Below are 20035 nucleotides of genomic sequence, written 5' to 3' on the forward strand. Positions count from 1 at the left end.
ATGGCCTATTTGCCCAGAAAAAGGTGCTGTGCCTGGAACAGCTATATCTGAAGGTTTTGCTTTGCTTGTGATCCCAGGAGTCCCTGGTGCTCCAGGAACTCCTGCTTATGAAAGGCTTCCCCATTCTCTATGAGTCTCAGGGCTGAGCGGGGGTGTTCTCAGAGGCACCCCCAGGCTTTCTCTCCAAGCCTGTGCATTTCAAACACCGACCTAATGTTTTTGCTGCTGCTGCTGAGGCCCTGTGGAAATGGCATTTCTATTCCAAGAATCAGTTCCCATTCATCACCGTGAAGCGCGATACCTGGGGGGAAATGGTAACTGAGACTTTGTGGGTCTCCAAAGACAGGAATGTGTCTGCACGAGCTGAGTAATTAGAGCAGTTTTCTGCACACGTGCCTAATCTTTATTTAAGGCATTTCACTTAGGTACACATCTAAGTTATTCAAAAGTCAGTTAGATTTGAGACATGTATGTCATCCAACAATCTCTCTTCTCTATTTTCGAATAGTTAAATAAGCACCAATAACCATAATTGCAAATATTTATTGGGACTATGTGCTAAGCAACTGTACTCTGCACCTTATTTGAAATAACCCATTTGATTTTCATAACAACACTATATTCTTTCTGGTACCTGACCTAAGAAACTCATATGACTCCCAAGTTGTTTCCACATGGGATTCTTAAATAATCTTTAAAAAGAAAGCAGTGAATCAATGAGAGTATTTGGCCTGTGAGACTAAGCAAATAATGGCAGCTAGCATGCATATAGAGCTTATTATGTGCCAGGCACTATCCTAAATGCCTCTCACGTATTAGCCTACTAATCGTCTCAGTAATCCATGCAACAGACATTATTATTGCCATTTTACAGTTGTGGTAAGTGAGGCTGGTCAAGATTACGTAACTCTCTAGACATAAACATAGCCAACAGGTGGTAGACCCAGCACTTGAAACCAAATAGGCTCTTAACCACTATATCGTACTGTCTCTTGGGACCTAGTAACCTCAATGTCTTTGAGCTACTGTGAGGACTGTCACATGGAAGATGATGACAGAAAGGCTGTTCACTCACTTTTAGATCAGCAGAAGCAGGACCAACGGTGTCAGCCACACAGGCAGATTTGGATTCCACCTAGGAAACAACTGTCCTGCATTAGTGTTGCTCAAAGATCAGAGTTCCTGGTAGGTAGTAAGCTCCCCATCACCAGAAGTCCTCAACAGACTGGATGATGACCTCTCCCAGAGAGGCACGAGCGGAATCCTTCCTTGGGCTGTAGGTTGACCCAAAATGGCTCCTGTGATCTTTTGACACAATGATTTACTAACAACTGTCAGGACATCTGAGTATGGCAGGAAGTTTTTAAACGAATATATCCTCTTCCTACTTAAAATTGGAAGCAGATGATGAAGCTACATTAGTGGCAAATACAAAGGCCCAGGATACTTTTCCAGAGCTCAGTAGTATCATCAAATTAAACTCATAGCAAAGCTACTCTGACACATGGTAATGATGCAAATAATTGTTGTTACCTGGATGATCAATTAACCTAAGTTCACTTCATTGACTCTAAGCAGTATAATTTTCATTAGTCAAACATGCATTTTTATGTTTTTCTTTTCTAGCTTTATTAATCTACCTGACTTTTAAAGCAGTGCTGAATTGGGAAGTTTTTCTTGATGCGCTGCAGGGTTTGTAGGGTTTTATCTTTCTTGGAGAAGCCGTTAGAGGATGGGAAGCTTGGAGGTGGGGGAATCACTCCTTGGTTGGATAGGAAGAGCCAGGCAAAGGCCAAGGAACTGCCTGGTGATCAGGAGCTATGGGTAGGGAAGACCTGACAGGAACATGGGTCAGAGCTTGGGAGTCTGGGAGGAGCAATCAGGCTCTCAGCAGAAACTACAGTGATCCCACAAAATGGCCCAGCCCCTTGGGACCAAAGTCCAGGGCAATGGTCAGAGGTGATAAAATAGGGCAAATGCAGGAGGAATGGTATAAATAATATGTGGCCCCGGCCTCAGCATCTGGGCCTTTGTCTGGATCCCCTGGGGGCAGGAGCCAGTTCTACATGGGTGGGCATAGGTTCTGGATACAAGGGCAATAAATTGTAATGGATAAGCAAAAAGACCCAGTACAGGGGTCCCAGGAGCTCCTGGTAGTAAATCCAGACCAATGTTTGCAAGCAAACCTCCTCCCTCCCCAAGATCTTACCCCCATGGGGGTGGTGGTTGGGGATACAGGGCCGTGATTCCAGTCCCAGCACTGTCCCAACAGTGCATAGCTTTGGCAACATCCCTTCTTTCTCAGGCCTCAGTTCTTTATCTCTACAGTGGGAGAATTGGTCCAGACGTTCCCTAAGGACCTCCCAGTTCTAAATCATGATGGGAGTGGCTCTCAAACATCTTCTTCCCCTTCTAAAGGGCTGTCGGGAAGATTAAACCAACCATGAGTCTTTTGCTCTTCTGCTTAAGAATTGAGGATTTCTATGAACTAGAGTTTTTGATGTGCAGTCCCAAGAGCAAACTGGTTCAAGAGGGAATAATAAGTTCTTTTGCCATGGAAGCTCCTACAAGTAATGATGGATGTCCCGAAGGGATGGTACATCCAGGAAAGTGTCCCCAGCCCCCCAGCAGAAATCAATCTCCCCATCCCCTGAATGCCCAGCATCTCCCTAATAGCATTTTCTACCTAGTATTTTGAGCAACTGCTTATGGGTCGTATATCCACCAACTAGGTCCTAAGCCTCCTGAGCTCAGCAACCGTGTACCTAGTAGGCTCTCGGGCAAGATTTGTGGTACAGCTGATGACTGGCTTGATGACTGGACATCTCTGATTTCAACCAAGTGTCCCACCTCATTTTGTTGGGAAGATCTACTAGGATCTGCACTGCTTAAATGCACAGAAGCCCTCCTACTCTGGCATTCCTGAAAATAGAAAAAATCCACATGGGTAGGAGGGGGGTGTGCTAGGTAGAAACTATCCAGGCATTCCCTGGAATGCAGACTCCTAGAAGCTTTGTTTCTTCCACCTGTCATCTTAATCCTGGTGACACTCCAGAGCAGACCCCTGGGGGTGGCACCTGGACTGGCCTGGGGGCTTCCAAAAAAGGCTCCATGCCGTCTTCTTATGATTGGAGGCCCAAGAGCTGGGGTTTGGTGATATTATGCTCTAAATAATAAAAAGTAATCATTGATGGTGAGTTTACATTTTGGCAAAGTCTGTGCTCAGCCTTTTACCTAGTGAATCCTCGTCACAACTTTATGATGAGAGAACTATTGTCACTCCCAATTCTTAGAGAACTAAGACCCAAATCCATACAGCAAGTGATACTTTTCCTCTGGCACCTCACATGAATCCTTCTCATTCCTGTCTCAGCCTTGAGCGTCCCTTCCTCAGACCAGCCATCCAGATCACTCCTCAATCAAGAGGTCCCCATGCTACCCCATCATTCTATATCCAAAGTCCTCAAAGTTGAGCATGTAACAGAGTCTCCCAGAGAGCTTAAGACATACATTGCTGGGCTCCACCCTAGAGGTTCTGGTTGAGTTCTCCAGCAGGGCTGGCTCATGCCTAGGTAAACCAGCCCCAAATTTCTGATTGTGTGCAAAGGGACTGTTCTGCCATGGTCCAGTCATGTATATCCTAGAAACTACCTGGAACCTAGAGAGGCCAAGAGGCCCGGTGAACAGTGGGGATAATGTTATAGTCACAGCCTCCAGTTTCTGACTACCCACATGTAGCAGGGCAGCTGAAAGCCCAGGAGGAACTGACCCAGCACAGCACCGGCCCATCTGGTGCTTGGAGCTGTGTAGGCCCAGTCAGAGGGCCCCAGAGACCCAGGTATGACCAGAGAGGACAGCTGATGGCAATGGGACTGCTGGCTGCATGTTGAAGCATATAGCCTCGTAGATTCTCACTCCTGAAGAGGAAAGCACAGGAAGAAGAAAGCGGAGAGGAAGGACAGAAAGAGGATAATAGAAGCACATCGCGCACCGTGCTTCTCTTTGGCAAACTAAATGCTTATTGAAATTAAGATAAGCTTGACAGACTTTTGTTAGCAGTTTCGGGGCCTATCTGAGAATATCTTGCCTTGAGAGACTTCTGTTAGAACTGACTCCACAACTAATAATGTAGTCTCTGTCACTTAACTCAAAAGTCCCTCCTGGACCCGCACAGTGAAGCGTTAAGGAAATGAAATCTTTTTTTTTTTTTTTTTAACATATACAGCAAAGTTTGATTTGTTGAGAACATTTCTTCAACTGACAAGTTACAAGCCATGTCTGAGAGGCCCACTGGGAACTTTCAAATTTTGAGCAGCAGTTTCTAATCACTGACGATCATTAGCATTTTAGTGAATAGATTTTTGATAAGAAAAATCTTTGCTCTGTGGGTAGAAAAAAAAAACCCTGACATTTGATAATGCAAACAGAGTAGCAATTTTAATTAGGCCTGCAGTCCTTCTTGGTGTGGCAAACATTGCACAAGATCCAGATGTTTTCCATCTTACAGGATGTGAACTTAAGGCTGTGTCAAGCCACTGGTGCCGGGCGCTTTGCTGATTGGATCTCCAGGGTGAACATAATAACCACTATTTACTGAGCACTTACTACATGCCAGATTCTCTGCTCTTTCACATGCATGATCTCAATTGGTTCTCAAATCTATCTGATGAGATAACTTATTATTTTCATTCCCATTTTACAGGTGAGAAAACTAAAGACCAGAAAGGTTCACTACCCCAAAGTCACCCAGCTCATTATTGGTGGAGATACTAACCAAAGTCTGTGTGACTTCAGAATCTCTATGTTTACCCACTAAGCCATGCCTCCTCTCAGAGTCATGTGACCTCTCCCAGCCTCAATCTTCTAGTCTGTGGGATGGGGGTGTGATCAGTCATATTTCCTTCACTGGACTCTGGCAGAACTCTGAGGAAAGGGTGGCTGTACTTAGAACATTTTTTCCTCTCAGGGAACTAGAACCTAACACTTTGTTTTTTCCATTGATCCTAACCTTACCTTTTGGGGTCACCCAGAAGAACCCCGATTCTCTTTCCTGGTGATACTCAGAAATCTGTAATCGGCTCTTGCTGGGCCATTGGATAGATAGATGTTTAGCTTTTCAAGAAACCACAGAACACTTTTCAAAAGGAGCTGTACCATATTACACTCCAAACTGCAATGTGTATGAGTTAGAGCTGCTGTATATCCTCTCCAGCATCTGGTGTTTTAGCCATTCTAGGTGTGCAGTGCTATCTCACTGCAGTTGTGATTTGCATTTTCCCAATGACTAATGATGTTAAAAGACTTTCCATGTATTTCTTAGTCACTTGTATATCTTCTTTTGTGAAGTGTGTTTTTGGACTTTGTCTTTTGTTCATTTTTTTAAAAATTGTGCTGCTTGTCTTTATTATTGAGTTGTACGGGTTTATGTATTCTGGGTACAAATCTTTTGTCAGATAAATATGTTGTGAATATCTTCTCTCATTTTATGGTTTACCTATTTTTTTTTCTTTTTTTCTTTTTTAGAAATAGAGAGCAGCACAAGTAGGGGAGAGGGGCAGAGGGAGAGAGAGAATCTTAAGCAGGCTCCATGCCCAGTGGCCCCTCACAGAGCCTGATGTGGGGCTCGATCTTACAACTGTGAGATCATGACCTGAGCCGAGATCAAGAGTTAGACACTTAACCACCGACTGAGCCACCCAGGCGCCCCCACGTATTTATTTTCTGAATGGTGGTTTTTCGATGAGCAGGTGCTTTAATTTTAATCAAGTCAATTTTCTCACATTTTTCCCCTATGATTTAGACTCTGTGTACTTTCTAAGAAATCATTAGGTCACAAAGATATGCTTTCTGCTTTCAGTTTTACTTTTAGGTCTATAATCCATCTTAAGTTTATTTTTGTGTACGGTGTGACACAAGGTCAGGGTTCTTTGTTTTTCATATGGATATTCATTTGTCCCAGCACCATTTGTCAAAGACTTTTTCCTTTCCTCATTTAATTGTTTTGGCATCTTTGTTAAAAATCAAATGACAATAAATGTACGGACCTATCTCTGAACCTTCTATTCTGTTCCATGGATTTGTGTGTCTATCCTTTCACCAAAACCATACAGTTTTGATATTTTTAGCTTTATAGTAAATCTTAAAATCTGGTAGGTTAAGTCTTCTTATTTTGTAATTCATTTTCAAGGTTGTTTTGTCTATTATTGGTCCTTTGTCTTTCTGAATGTTAAAATCATCTTGAGTGGGCTTACAATGGATCTTTCAATCAATTTGAGGAAAACTGACATTATGATAATATTGAGTCTTACAATCCATGATTTTTTCATTCAATTTTTAATTTACTCAATTTATTTAGGTCTTTTTGATTCCTTTTGGTATTATTTTATAGTTTCACTATAGAATAATTTTACATCTTTTGTTAAATTTTTCCCTAAGTGTTTGATGCTTCTGAATGCTATTATAAATGGTATTTATTTTTAGTATAATTTTCTGATTGTTCATTTCTAATATATAGGTGTGCAGTTGATTTTTATATCAATTTTATATATTGTTACATCTTAAATTCACTTATTAGTTCTAGTAGTTTTCCTTTTTTCTTTGTAGGTTCCTTAGGATCTCCTATGTACACAGTCATGTCATCAACAAATAGAGACACATTTAGTTCTTTCTTTGCACTCTATATGCCTTTTATTTATTTTTCTTGGCTTATTGTATTAACTAAACATTTTCCCTTTAATGCATCTTAAGAAAATCTTGAGTTTGGTAAAAGTCAGTCTTTGCACAGGTCTCAGTGTTTTTTGCCTTCATAAAAAAAATCACAAATAATCAGTTGCAAAAATCCCTTCTACTCACAGGGGTAGTGTTTCTCCAGACTTAAGAGCAAACTCAAGAACTTGGCTGCCCTTTTTCTTCTTGACATGGGATGAAATTTAACTTGCATAGTAGTTTTTAGAGCTGTTTGCCGAATGTTCCTAGTCTTTCCACTTTCTGGACACAAGATAGCACTGCACTTCTTTGGTAGCTCATGGTTAGGTGGAGCTGTGTGACTGGTTTCAGCCAATATGTGAGTGATGAAATGATATGTGTCATTTCTGCACCAGGGCATTGAACTACTACTAATCCAAGAGTCTCCAGAGCTCTCTTCTTCCTCTAGCACATTAACAAGTGATGTTTGAGATGGAAGCCACTCCATCTGCCTAGATCTCTGAATGCCTACAATGAGCAGAGTCTCCCCAGTCCTCCCCCTCTCCCGTTCCCTCCACTACCACTGACCCACAATAGACATATGGCTTAAGGTAGAAATAAAATTTTATTGTTTTGAGGGACTGAGACTTTTTTGTTGTTGTTATAGTAGCATTACCTAGCCTATCCTGACTGATACAACTTGCATGAAGTTTTAAAGAGAGATGACTAAGCAAAATGCCAGGTGGAGGCAATGTAAGAAAACACATTGTTTTAGTTTGCTTTTAGTGAGACAAAGGACATATACTTCCAGAGAAACCAGCAGTGAGCCAAAGCCCAGAATCTTATGTGAGTTTTGAATACAACCAGATCCCCAGTGCCCAGCACATAGTGTACATTCAAAAGAGGTACTTGCTTGCATTCAATTAAGCCAGAGTTCTCCCTTCAGCTTGTGCTTGGTAAAGTAGAAGCGTGGCATTTTCCTTCACTTTCCTGCACTACTTTCTTGCCTGCAAATGGGAATGGCAAAAACAACTTGTCCGCGAGAATTGTTGGGAAAAATTGTGCTGATTACAAAATGCTTTGCAAAATGTAAAATCCTATCTAAGTGGCAATTTTCTCCATTGCTCTGCCAATTGTAATAAATAAATATTGTTTTTAAAGCTGGCTTCTGGCTTGCTTTCCAGTGACCATCCCATCAAACACTCTAACATGCCTAGGGTTATTGTCCACTCTGGATTTGCATGTGTGTGCATGGCATTTGTGTAATGCTGTTTACTGAGGAGTTGAGTAAGCCCATCTTGTAGCAATAAAACTTGAGAACAATGTCATACTCCATTGGAGAGGTGATGGGTCAGAACAACTCGCTCAGGACAACTGTGCTATATGCTCCCCAAGGGCACAGGAGCTTGTTTCAAGTCATTTCTATAGCTCCGGTGTACCTGGATTAGGGGATGTCCTCTGTGGTTATTAAAATTTTTCAGTTCTTTGCCAAGCTTGGATTGAGACCCTAGGTTCCTGGTTCATATTATAGCACCATGGGCAGAGTTCTAGAACTCCCATAAACTATGTAACTGCTGACCACATGGTAGGACCATGTTCACTGACCACCTACTATTGACCACATGCTAGGAACCATGAGGGATGTAAAGATTGCTGACATAGTCTCTGATCTCAATGAGCTTCCTGTTAGTAAGGGGCTAAGGGAGACGTTCATTCATCCATTCATTCATTCATTCACCTGTGCAGTCATTGATCCTACTAATACTAATTCCATAATATTGACTGATATTCCAGGTACCATTCTAGCTACAAAACAGAGTCTCAGCTCTCATAGGAGCATATATTCTAATAGGGGGATACAGACATTTATCAAATAATTACAGTAACAGATACTTTATTCTAAGCTGTGATAAGCACTGTTGAAGAAGACTTTAGAGTGCTGTAAGGACAAGAAAACAAGAGGAATAGACTTTGTCAGGGAGAATCAGCCAAGAAAGACTTCTCTGAGTAAGTGACCTTTGAGTTGAGATCTACAGGATGAATTAAGAGTTGCCCAGTCTGGATGTTGGTGGGGGGAGGGAAAAGCCAGGCAAAAGAAACACTACACTTAGTACAAGACAGACTATATGATGAGCTACAAAAGAGGGAGAGATAACATGCTAGAGGAGGTCCCAGAACAAGTTTAATTATTACTAGGGGAATGAGAAAGGCTGCCTACAAGAGGTGGTGCTTGGGCTGGGCCTGGAATGACAGGAAGGACTTTTGCAAGTGGAAGGAGAAAGTACAAGCAAAGACCCAGAAATACAAAGAGTACAGGGTGAAAAATCTAGGACAGACTGTGAAGAGTCTTTAATGCAGACTAAGGAGTCTGGTCCTTACCAACTGTTGGTGGTGGAGAGTCACTGAAGGTGTCAGAACAGGACAGTGATGTAATCAGAGCAATTGAGTGAGAGAGACTTCTTTGTCTCCCTGGAGACAACTTTGTCTGTAACCCAAAAGGATCTCAGAGCCCCTGCCCTCCCTGGAGCCCAGATACCCCCTTGGGGTTCCAGTGGTCAGCTCTCTCTCTCTACCCACAAGGAGAAACCCCAAGGTCCTGAGGATACAGTGCAGGAGAGGCAGAGAGTGGGGGACACAGGGTCCTAAAGCTAGGACCTTCTTCCCTAGTGGCAACAGAATGTATTTATGAGCACTGTTTCCAAAGTGACTCAGAGCAGAGAGCTGTGTGTGTGCCAACCACTGTATGAAACAGGCTGACATGAGAAAGGGCCTTGTATTAGTTTTAGGACTCTTTTATGTGCAAGGGAAAGAATCCCAATTCAATCTAAAACAAAGACTAAACAGAAGTAATTGAGCCATGGAACTGGGTACCTTCAGGGGATTGCCCTGGTTTCAAGTACAGCTGAATCCAGGGATTAAACCAAGTCGTCAGGATTCTCTCTCTCTCCATCTCTTGGGTTTGTTTCCATCTGTCTTTGCAGTTGGACTTCCTTTATGCAGGGGAAGAAAAGAGCTGTTGAAAGTCCTAGTCTTACACTCCAGCAGACAGAGGGAGTTTCTATGTCAGTACGTAAGTCCCAGGGAAGCACTCTGATTGGCCCTGATGAGTCACATGAGCATTTCTTGGACTAATCACTGGTGCCACAGAGAGGAGGTACTATGGTTGGTACCGTCCTGAGATTGACTGGCAACCCCAGCCAAATCACATACATTGGAGGAGAGCACAGCCCCAGTGAAAGCAAAGCTGAGCTAACAAAAATAACCCAGAGCCATTATGGTTCTTTCCTCTGGTTGTCCACTGTAGAGCAAATCATAGGAGAGTATTTATATTCATCCTAGAAATCTGGGAGGCTGAATCATTTAAGGAGAGCATAATACTAATTATATATATTTAAATGAGATTTTGAAGACAGGTATAGTAAATAGTTTCCATATGGCAAGATTAATTGAAGTTGTGGAGTTATTTTTTTAATGTTTATTTATTTTTGAGAGAGAGAGAGAGAGAGAGAACATGAGCAGGGAGGGGCAGAGAGAGGGAGACAGAATCCCAAGCAGGCTTCATGCTGTCAGTGCAGAGCCTGATGCTGGGCTTGAACTCACAGCACAGAGCCTGATGCAAGGTTCATATGCATGAATGCTGAGATCATGGCATGAGCTGAAATCAAGAGCTGGATGCCCAACTGAGTGAACTGCCCAGGCGCCCCTGTGGAGTTGTTTTCAGTAGGGTTTTAGTTGCTCCTCCAAGGGGTTTTGATGCAAAGGGTTTGATGGTGCTGTTATTTTGGGGGAGGAGCCTCAGAGGGAGTTCAGGTGACCTGGGCTCTGCCTCTGGGCCTGCACACAGCTCACTTTGTGATTTTAGACAAGTCCTTTCCTCTCCCTGGACCTCGGTTTGCCCAGTTTTACAATGAGAGCCATGGTGTCTGCTGGTATATCTGATGGATCTGTCATAAAGCCCACTCCTGTACTATCCACTCTCTCTTAGTTAAATCACATTGCAGGAGAGACCTGTTGGTCCCACAAGCACAGGATGCCCCAACAAGGAGCACATGAATTCTGCCCCTGCCAGCTTCTATCTGAAGACCTAGAGAGGCTTGTGCTGGGATTAAGACTGAACCAAAGTTCAGTATTCCTGAAGTGCCTGGCCCTGGTCCTGGCCCCGCTGACAGGGGCTCACAACGAGGGCATTCACCCAACTATGATTTCTAAGAAGCAGATACACAGAGTCATAGAGACTCTGGGCTAGAAGTTCCCACGAGGTCCCTGAGCCAAGACTGCTGTCCTATGCTGGAGGCTCCTCCCCAGTAGCCAGGAGAGTGCTCCTCCAGTTGCTGCTGCACACCTCCCATGACATGGGCACATTTCCATCTAGACCCCTCTGAAGTCCAATCTGCCCTGAAGCTTGCTACAAGTCTCAGTGGCAGAGGAGAGTATCCCAGTCACAGATTTGGGGGACAAAAAGCTCAGGATGTCCGGAGCACTGAGCAAGTACGTGGCAGGAGTAGGAGACGAGGGGCAAGAGAAGGCAGGCCTTGAAGACTGAAAAGGAAGCTGAATTCTGCCTCGAGGGCAAGGGGATACCTCTGGAGGACATTAGGTGAGAGAGAAAGTTGACCCTTCGGAAAGGCCTCTAAACTGTGGTTTGGAAGACATTGGGGCCAAGCTGGTGCCTAAAACCAAGAGAGATGATGGATGTCCACACTATGGAGTTGATAGGAGAAGACCCAAAGGCTGACTACGTGGCATTTGGTGACCCAGTAGTCATAGGATGGCGCCCAAATCAGAGGACAGAAGCTGAGATACCATTGGCTGGGATGGAAATCCAGGGAGGCAGCTTTGAAGAAGGACTAAGTTCATTAGTAGACACAGGGCGTGTGAAATTCCTGTCTGGCCATCTGGAGGTTTCAGGGATCGTAGTGGAGGTCGGAGGTTCAGACCAACTTCTCAGATCCCAGAAGACCCCAGGAGGCCTCAGCATTGCCTTACCTACCCCGGAAATCTGATAGAAAGATGGAGTCCAGTTCTAGCTGAGGGCCATCATTTCTGAACAGGGATTTCAGTGCCTTTCTTCCTTTGGGAAGGTTCTTGATCAGAGTCCTGAAGGGCTCCTGACTCTCTGGGATCAAGGAGATCCTACAGTTTCCCTTCCTCATGACTGCTCCAGGCCAGCTTGGAAGGTGGGTGGAGGTTGCAGGGGAAGGAGGGCAGGCAGGTGTGCAGGTGTGCAGGCTGCCCAGGGTGGAGGGGCAGGGCTTGCACCAATACAACCTGTGAGTGTGCGTTCCTGTTTTATTAAACATTCCTGGTGAAGTATTTCTCATCTGCAAGGGGCCACACCAGAGGACCTTAGCACTCACCTCTGCTTGAAAATGGAGACTAGTTCCTTGAGTCTGAATTTAAAGAAACTTCCTGTCAAAGCCATTTAAAAGGCTGAGGAACTGCTGAGAGGGGAGAAGATTGGATCAGAAGCCTGTAAAAATGAGTTTAAATAAAAGAAAAAAAGGAAACAAAATGATTATACAAGCAGTATGTATTTGTGAAATAGAAAGTGCAATGTGTATTGAAGTAAAGGAGAGTGTCCTTCCTGGCCTCCCTACTTTCCTTTAGGTGGTTGCTGGGGTGGGGGGGGCGCTGGGTTCCCCACCTTTGGTCCTGGAGGTTTGGCCCAGTGCGGGGAGGGAGGGAGGCTGGGGGGCAGGCAGGGTTGGGAAGGCCACACCTCCTGGTGGGTGGCATGAGCCCTGGATCTGTAGCCTGTGACGTCAGGCTCTGGCTGGACTGCCCCTCTCTGGCCTTGGCTGCTTCCTCCGGAAAATGGGGCGAGGTGCCCATGGGGCCTCCAGCCAGGGGGCTGAGCTGATGATGGGCATGAGGGAAGGGATCAGGGAGCTGGCTGGAAGCTGGTAATTAATAAATGAAATGCCCTGGGACTGCTGCCGAGCCGCCTCAGATGACATATCTGTCGCGGGCTCGGCAAACCATTAAATGACCATTTTCTGACAGAACGACTTCCCCGCTTGCCAGGACATATTTTCTCTTCTTGCCCTCTTTTCTCCTCCGCTCCCCTCCCCCATTTCTCCCTCACCCTGGACTCTGCCCTCTCTGCTGTGCCACTGTCCTGGATGTCTCTCTTTCTGTCTCCGCACGTGTCTCTGGCTATCTCTCCATCTCTCTGCCTCTCCCTGTATATGTGTGTCTCTGTGTGTCTGTCCTCCCCTAGTCTCTCAGTGTCTCTATCTCCCTCTATCTCTGTGTGTCTCTGTCTCTCCCCTGCCTCCCCCCCCCCCCACCGCATCTCTTCTCTTTGTGGCTGCCTCTCTCTTTCTCAGGTCTCTGGCCCTCTCTTCTCCCAGGCTGCTCTCTCTCTCCCCCACCTCCCCTCTCTCTGCTTCTCCCCGTCTGTATAAGGTTTAACTACCCCCCCCCACCCCCCCTTGTCTGGCTCAGCCTACCCCCTCCCTGCCTCCCCCCTCCCCGGCTGCCTGACGGCTCCAGTTCATTTCTGCCTGTTTAATTGGGCCCCGGATGAGTTTGGTCGACAGGGCCATTCATCATGTGGCCGCGGCTGGCGGCGGAGCCCGGGGGAGCGGGGCTGACAGCTCCGCCAGGCTGGGATGCGGCCTGCGTCGGGAAGTTCACATATTTGGGCATTAGTGCAGCTATTAGTTTAACAAGCTTCGTTTATCCTTGTCACTACCACTTCAGCTTCCCATGTAATCATTTGAAATGTAGATTACAGCCAGACAAATGGGACAGCGCAAGACGCGCAGGGTGGAGGGAGTGACACGCAGCTCGTTAGGGCCACCTTCCCAGCCCCATCCCTTTCCAGGCAAGTCTTTGATTAGCTTAATATTCACATGATTTCAGTGGGAAGCGCCAGTCACCTGTGCCAAGCCCCCAGTGCTGGGCCGAGGTGCCCAGGGTGTACCTAGGTGAGGGTCCAGGTCCTGCCAGGATGGGGTTCCTCTGGTTCAAAGACTACCCACGCTGCAAGGAAACGTGGGTGGCCAGGGCCTCAGAGTCTGCCCTCCCAAAGTGGTCTTCCAGGATGAGGTGGTTTCCAGACCCTGGCTGTGCCCTCCAGCTCTGATTTTGGCATCGTGGGCTATTGTCTTCTTGTGTGACCTGAACAAGGTCTGGTCTTCTCTGGGCCTTGTGTCCCCATCTGGAAAGTGAGGGTTCCAGATTGGATTGGGTGGGCCTGCTTTTCTCCATTCCTCTGCCAAGACCCCTCACCTTGGTTCTTTTGAACCCAGTTTCCAGTCATTTCTATTCTTTACTCAGTAGATTTAGGGCTCCTTTCAAAATGTAAACCTGGCTCTGTCTGTGTCCTGCTCCGAAGGCCCTCATGGCCCTCAGAATGAAGGCTGAACCCCTTCCGAGGTCTTGGAGCGAAGGTGGGGAAAAGGAAGGCTTCGGTATCTCCTACTGCCCGCCCTCCAGCTTGACCTCCTCTGTTTATGCACTTCAGTTCCCTGCAGGCCTGGAAGTTGTCAAATGCCCCGAGCCCTCTCTCAGCTCTGGGGTTTTGTGCGTGCTGTTTTCTCTGGCAGAAATACCATTCTCCCTGTGCCCCCTTCCCCAACCCCTTTTCTCAATCCTCTTTCTTATCCTTTTCATTCTTAGTTTAGATGTTCCTTCCTCCAGGAAATATTGTGCCCCGCCCCGGGGTCCTTCTGCCCAGTGCCTGCCCTATGTGCGTCTCAGAGCCCTACCTACAATAGCACTTAGCACGTGCAGTCAAACTGTCTGCTTGTGTCCCCCACTGGACTGTGAATTCCATGAGGGCAGGGCCTGCCTAGCACAGGACCTGGCCCTGGAAGCTGAAAGAGTAGGTGGACCACCAGCAGCGCCGTGCCTGAGCAGCCTTGGACAGAGAGGCCCTCACACACCAACATTCCTCGTGCAGCAAGTTCATTATGCCTAGCCTCCTTCTTCCTGACCCCCCGTCCCCCATCCTGCTGACACAGCCCACCTCCCTCCACCCGTACACACAGCTCCAGAAGGGTCAGAGTCTGGTTCCCTGGGAGGACCTCCTGAATCAGTCAGGGTCCAGGAGAAAATGGTTGGCCCTCTCAAAGAGTTCAACTGAGGAGAGTTTACTGACGGGACTCTGCAGAGGTGTGAGCCGAGCTAGGGAAACCAGTATGGGATAGTGAGGCATCGGTGGGGAGCCATCACACTTTAAGGCCTGAAGGGCAAGGGCGAGGGAGTATTGTTGCCAGAACCGGGAGAAAGCAGGAGCCGCGGGACAGGGGCTGTAAGAAGATGTAAACTTTATAAAGCAGTCACCATAGAGTTGGGGTGAGGCAAGGAACGACTAGGGGTAAATCTTCTGACTCCTCACTCTTCTCTCCCTCTACTGTCTGTCTGGTGCCTCCCAGAGGGCCAGGGGGCTCTGAGTGCTGTGGTCCACGGAGATTAACCTCCTGGGATACAGAGCAGGGAAGAGAATAAAAGAGGGGGATGACCTGGTAGAGGTGGGGGTATGGGACAGATAGAGAATACCCTGCATACCCCCCAACATTGCCACAGGCCAGCCCCTCTGCAGAGAGGCCAGAAGGGCCCTAAGCAGACTCGCCTCTGGAGAAAGTGGAGATATCCTCTACAGAGGGCTCCACAGGGCATGGACATGAGTGCCAGCTGCCCTTTACATCATCCCTTCACTGGGACATCTCCCTGCTCAACCCAGCCAGGCCAGGGCAGTCCTAAACGGTTTCTTTTTCCACCTCTCCCCCTGCTGAGCAGCTTGTCTCTGTTTTCTTCCTGACACCTTCTGAATAATGACACCAGACCTTGAAGCCAACGAGTCGTGAATCAAAGTGGCTTCTCGATATCATAAAAGAGATGTTCTAAACCCCAAACATAAAGATCGTTTTATCTTTATTAATAGTTTAATGCATCTGAGAAAGCTATTTGACATTTTTTACACCTCCAACTCTTTCCTTCATGCATTGCTGGTCAGATTACACCAGGGTTCAGCCACTTAAATCCACTTAATAACTGACTAAATTCTACACTGAATTTACATTGAGCTACAAGCTGATTCGCAGATATAGGGGAAATTTCTAGCAAAAACAAACAAATAAACAAACAAAAAACCCTACACCAATGTCCTGACTCTAAAGTTGTAAATCTGCTTTAATAATGAAAAAGGAGTTAAAGTATTGGGATTGATGTCACATTTAATAGTACTTCCTGATGAAGACTCTGCAACACAAAGTGAAGAAATGTATCTCAATTAATAACTGGGAGTGAGTATTTTCTGCATCTATTTAATTAAATTATTGCACTTGCAAACACATAATGTGGAATTAATTAAAAACACATAGAATTTGGGAAATGGAGACTAATTCAACTCCTCCCAGTTGCTGTCAGGCCCAGTACACATCAGTGCATGACACTGAGAGGAGAAAGGTTTGGTTACTAATGACATCTGAATTGGAATAACATCTAATTAATTGGCTAATTGTTTCTATCATACACACCGCCGCCACCACTGCCATTGCCACATCACAAAAACGTATCCAAACAATATGACTACACTTAATATGTACATGTACACACACTGGAGCCCAGCACACACCTACAAACATACAACCCCGCATGCTGGGCACTTACATGCAAATATTCTCTCATAGGAGATACACATGCATAAATTTATATATCACACACAAATACTCCCAAGTAAAGGTTAGTGGAGAAGAGAGAAAAACCTATTCTCTGCTTCTCCCCACCTTCCCAGAAAGGAAAAAAAAATGTAACTGTCAGAAATGTGATAGGACTGTCGAAGACATATAGAAAAAGCTCAAACAAACCATGTAAGTTGTGAAACATAAATCCCAATTCTATTTGTTCTGCGACATTGTATAAACCACACATTTTTCAATAAGATAGAAAATTAAAATCCTCACCAGGTTCAGAATTGCTTGGGGAAGTTAGATAGAAAGCTACTGTCCTGGCAAAAGGAGAAGCAACTGTTGGCTGGTCAAGTACTGAAGGATGCCTCAGGACCATGGACAGCAGGGCCTCCCTTCCTCCTCATTTTAGAGCCGCTATAAATGTGTTCACACACCCAGGGCTGTGATTGGCCAGACATTCCATAGGCATAGTCTCTACTTAAAATATTACTCAATTCCTTGATTCCTTCCATTTCTGGGGAGTCCTTGAGCATCTCTAATCTACACATAGCTCCTGGGGTGTGCCTTCTACTCCCCCAAATCTGTAGTCTGTCCTTTCCCACCCCTCCCCCACCCCACTGAAGTTCACTTGATTCATTTAAATGCTTTAGTTCCAAATGGCTTAACATCTTCCTCACAAGGAATTCTCCCCAATGACTATCAAATATTAAGTAAAGCCAGTTAACCCCACACCCTAGAGAATTGTATAATGTTACTATATTCTGTTCAGAGAAGTTTTATTTATCACATTTGGTTTCCCTTTCCCTAAGCCAATTTGTTACTCATGAAGAAATGTTTCAAGACTTCTTGAAAAGCTCATTGTTTTTAGTGTGTTTTCTGTGGAATGTCCCCAAGCCATTTGAAGACTAAATAATGACATCCTTTGGTTCGTTCTCATCCAAACATCATTCTTCCTCAAACAAGCTTCCTTGATCAGGCAGACAGGCTTCTCTTTGCAGGAGCCTCACTCCCCCTCCCCATGGTTTGTCCCTCATGGACCTCCAAGCCACTATTTTTAATAGTTTCCCCCAGACACTTTCTGTTGACAAGCAGTCTGCTGCCGTGGCAGCCTGACCCTTCTTTGGCTTAGGGGTAATTTTCAATGACAGGTACCTCATTGTAGCCAGAGTTCTACAGTTTCATTCTTCACTTTCTTCCCAGCCCTTGGGTTGGTGCCAGTGTTGATTGAGATCTAGCTCATTGCCTAAGCAGGATCAAGTGCCTGGGGGCTTCAGCCCTTTTGTGGGATGGAGATTACCACAGGTAAGGCCAGACCCAGAGATCCCTCAGTCTCTTTGATCTCTCATCTTTGACTCTGAGTCCTTGTGGTCAATGCTTGGTCCCTTGCCTTTGATTCATTTAGAATCACAGACTCATTGTCACTTTGAGATGGAAGGGCTGGAGAGCATGTCATTAAACCTTATGTCCTCCACCCCATTGTGCATATGGAGAGCCTGAGCCCCAGGTAAGGACCTTCTGACAGGGGTGTGAGAAGAATAGGACAGGAAGATGCCATTTCTCTCAGTGGGGGTAGAGGGGGGGGGTCCCAGCCAGTCCCTCTTGAGTTTCTGAAGCAGAAACTCTGGGTCTTCTACCATCTTCATACAAGTCTGCCCTATCTCCCATCTTCCTTCAATTTAATTCAATGAATGCTTATTCAGTATGAACTAGTTGAATAAAAAGGAAGGAATCTCTTCTCTGAACCAGGCAGTGTGCTACAGGCAATGGAGACAAGGTGGTGTGGCAAAAACTTCTGCTTATGTTCCAATATCCACTCTCTCCCCTTCCCATAGCAATAGAATTTGTAGCTGGACAAATAGGGCCACTCAGAATAAAGATCACATTCTCCAGTTTCCCTTGCAGCTAGATGTGGTCATGTGATTTAGTTGTGGCCAATGGGATATAGGCAGAAGTGTCAGGTACCAGCTTCCTGGAACCTTACTTAAGAGACAGCTGGTTCTCTTTTGTCTCCTTTATCCTGATCCCTGCAATCCTGATGCTGCCATCTTGGACCTTGGGGCTGAGGAACTAAAAGGAGGTCTCTGTGGGCCTCCTGCTGCCAAGTTGCCTTATCAGCTCTGATCACCAGCCTCCAGACTCCATATGTGACAGAGGGTAATCTTCTGCTTGTTTAAACCACTGTTATTCTGGGTTTTTCAGTCATTCATAGCTGATGTATTCTAATATGGGTAGTAAAATAAATACTTAAGGGTTTTTAACTTTTTTTTCTATTCTTTCTAGCTTTGCCAAGAAAACATTGGTCTCTTTCAAAAGGAAATTTTATTCCTGGGGGCTCAGTCAGTTAAGCATCTGACTTTGGCTCAGGTCATGATCTCATGGTTTGTGAGTTGGAGCCCTGTGTCAGGCTCTGTGCTGAGAGCTCAGAGCCTGGAGCCTGCTTCAGATTCTGTGTCTCCCTCTCTCTCTCTCTGTCCCTCCCCTGCTTGCTCTCTCTCTCTCTCTCTCTCTCTCTCTCTCTCTCTCTCAGAAATAAGAAAACATTAAAAAATTTTAAAGGAAATTTTATTAAGAAACTAGATTCTCTAACTAAAAATATTTTAAATAAAGCAATGTGGGGGCGCCTGGCTGGCTCAGTTGGTTGAGCATCTAACTCTTGATTTTGGTTCTGATCATGATCCCATGGTTGTGGGATCAAACCCCACATCAGGCTCCATGCTCAGCATGGAGTCTGATTAAGATTCTCTCTCTCCCACTCCCTCTGCCCAACTCATTCTCTCTCACTAAAAATAAAGGCAAAATTTCTAAAAAGAGATGTGTATATACATATGTCTATATATGCATAAATTATCTCTGGAAGAATAAAAAGAGACTGTAGTCATGGGAAAGAACTGGGGGCTTCAGAGGTGGGAATGAGACTTACTGCCTACTTTTTTGCTCTGGATTTTTTCACACAAGTATGTGTTATCTTTTTTTAGTGCAAAGACCTAAAAATGAATGAAATACCGTTTTACACCTTGGAGGCCCCCAGTCCAGTCACTCTCAGAGGAACCTTTTCAATGTTGCCAAATGGACGTCCATTCAGCTCCTCTTTCAGCCCACCTCCTCCCGGGACAGCTTAATCTCTCTGTGGAAAAGGAGGAAAACGACAAACACGCCAACCTCCGAACCTGTTTGCGCATCTGGGGAAGATAGAGGCCCCTCTTCCAGGGCTGTGGCAGCTACACCTGGCGAGCTGACACATCCTAACTGCTCAGCAAAGGTGATGATGACTGTTACCACATCCTGTGCCTGCTTGTCATTCCTGGGTGTCCCACAGCACCTCACAGACACCACTTGCTCGTGCAACCATTGTCCTGATATGGTTTGCCTCCTCACTACCAGAGGGGGAGCTCCATGAGGGCAGGGTTCATATTCCATTCATCTCTGTCCCCAGCCCCGGTGCCCAGACCAGACCCTGGCATGGAGCAGAAATCAAGGAGCATTTATTGGCTGGAGGAAGGAGAAAACAACGGGCAGTTCATTTTAAAAATACAGACCCTGATGGTTCCCAGAAATTCCAGTTGATTCACAGTTTTTGACTGGAATTGTAGTTTTCCCTGGATTCAACATTCAGCTGAACCCAAGGAGTGCCAAGGTGAGGCATGTTAGGATAAGGGAACCCTGGAACTCTGCCCAGAGGTATCACCCAGGGAGTACTTTTCTTAAGAGGA

At 45.6% G+C, this 20035-nt stretch overlaps 1 protein-coding gene across 7 annotated transcripts in view; it reads left to right on the forward strand.

The window, feature by feature from the left end:
* MELK (maternal embryonic leucine zipper kinase) overlaps positions 1-20035 on the forward strand; it is a 218945-nt gene that overhangs the window by 192253 nt on the left and 6657 nt on the right. For 5 of the 7 annotated variants that reach the window (XR_006589002.1, XR_006589005.1, XR_006589003.1 and 2 more), the window contains one exon: positions 19301-19959. The gene's annotated coding sequence lies outside the window, so the exon portion shown is untranslated. The remainder of the gene's footprint in view (positions 1-19300; positions 19960-20035) is intronic. The other 2 variants (XR_006589006.1, XR_006589004.1) reach the window with 2 other exon arrangements.

The sequence above is a fragment of the Felis catus genome, chromosome D4, assembly GCF_018350175.1.
Source record: "Felis catus isolate Fca126 chromosome D4, F.catus_Fca126_mat1.0, whole genome shotgun sequence".
NCBI classification, from domain to species: Eukaryota; Metazoa; Chordata; class Mammalia; order Carnivora; family Felidae; genus Felis; species Felis catus.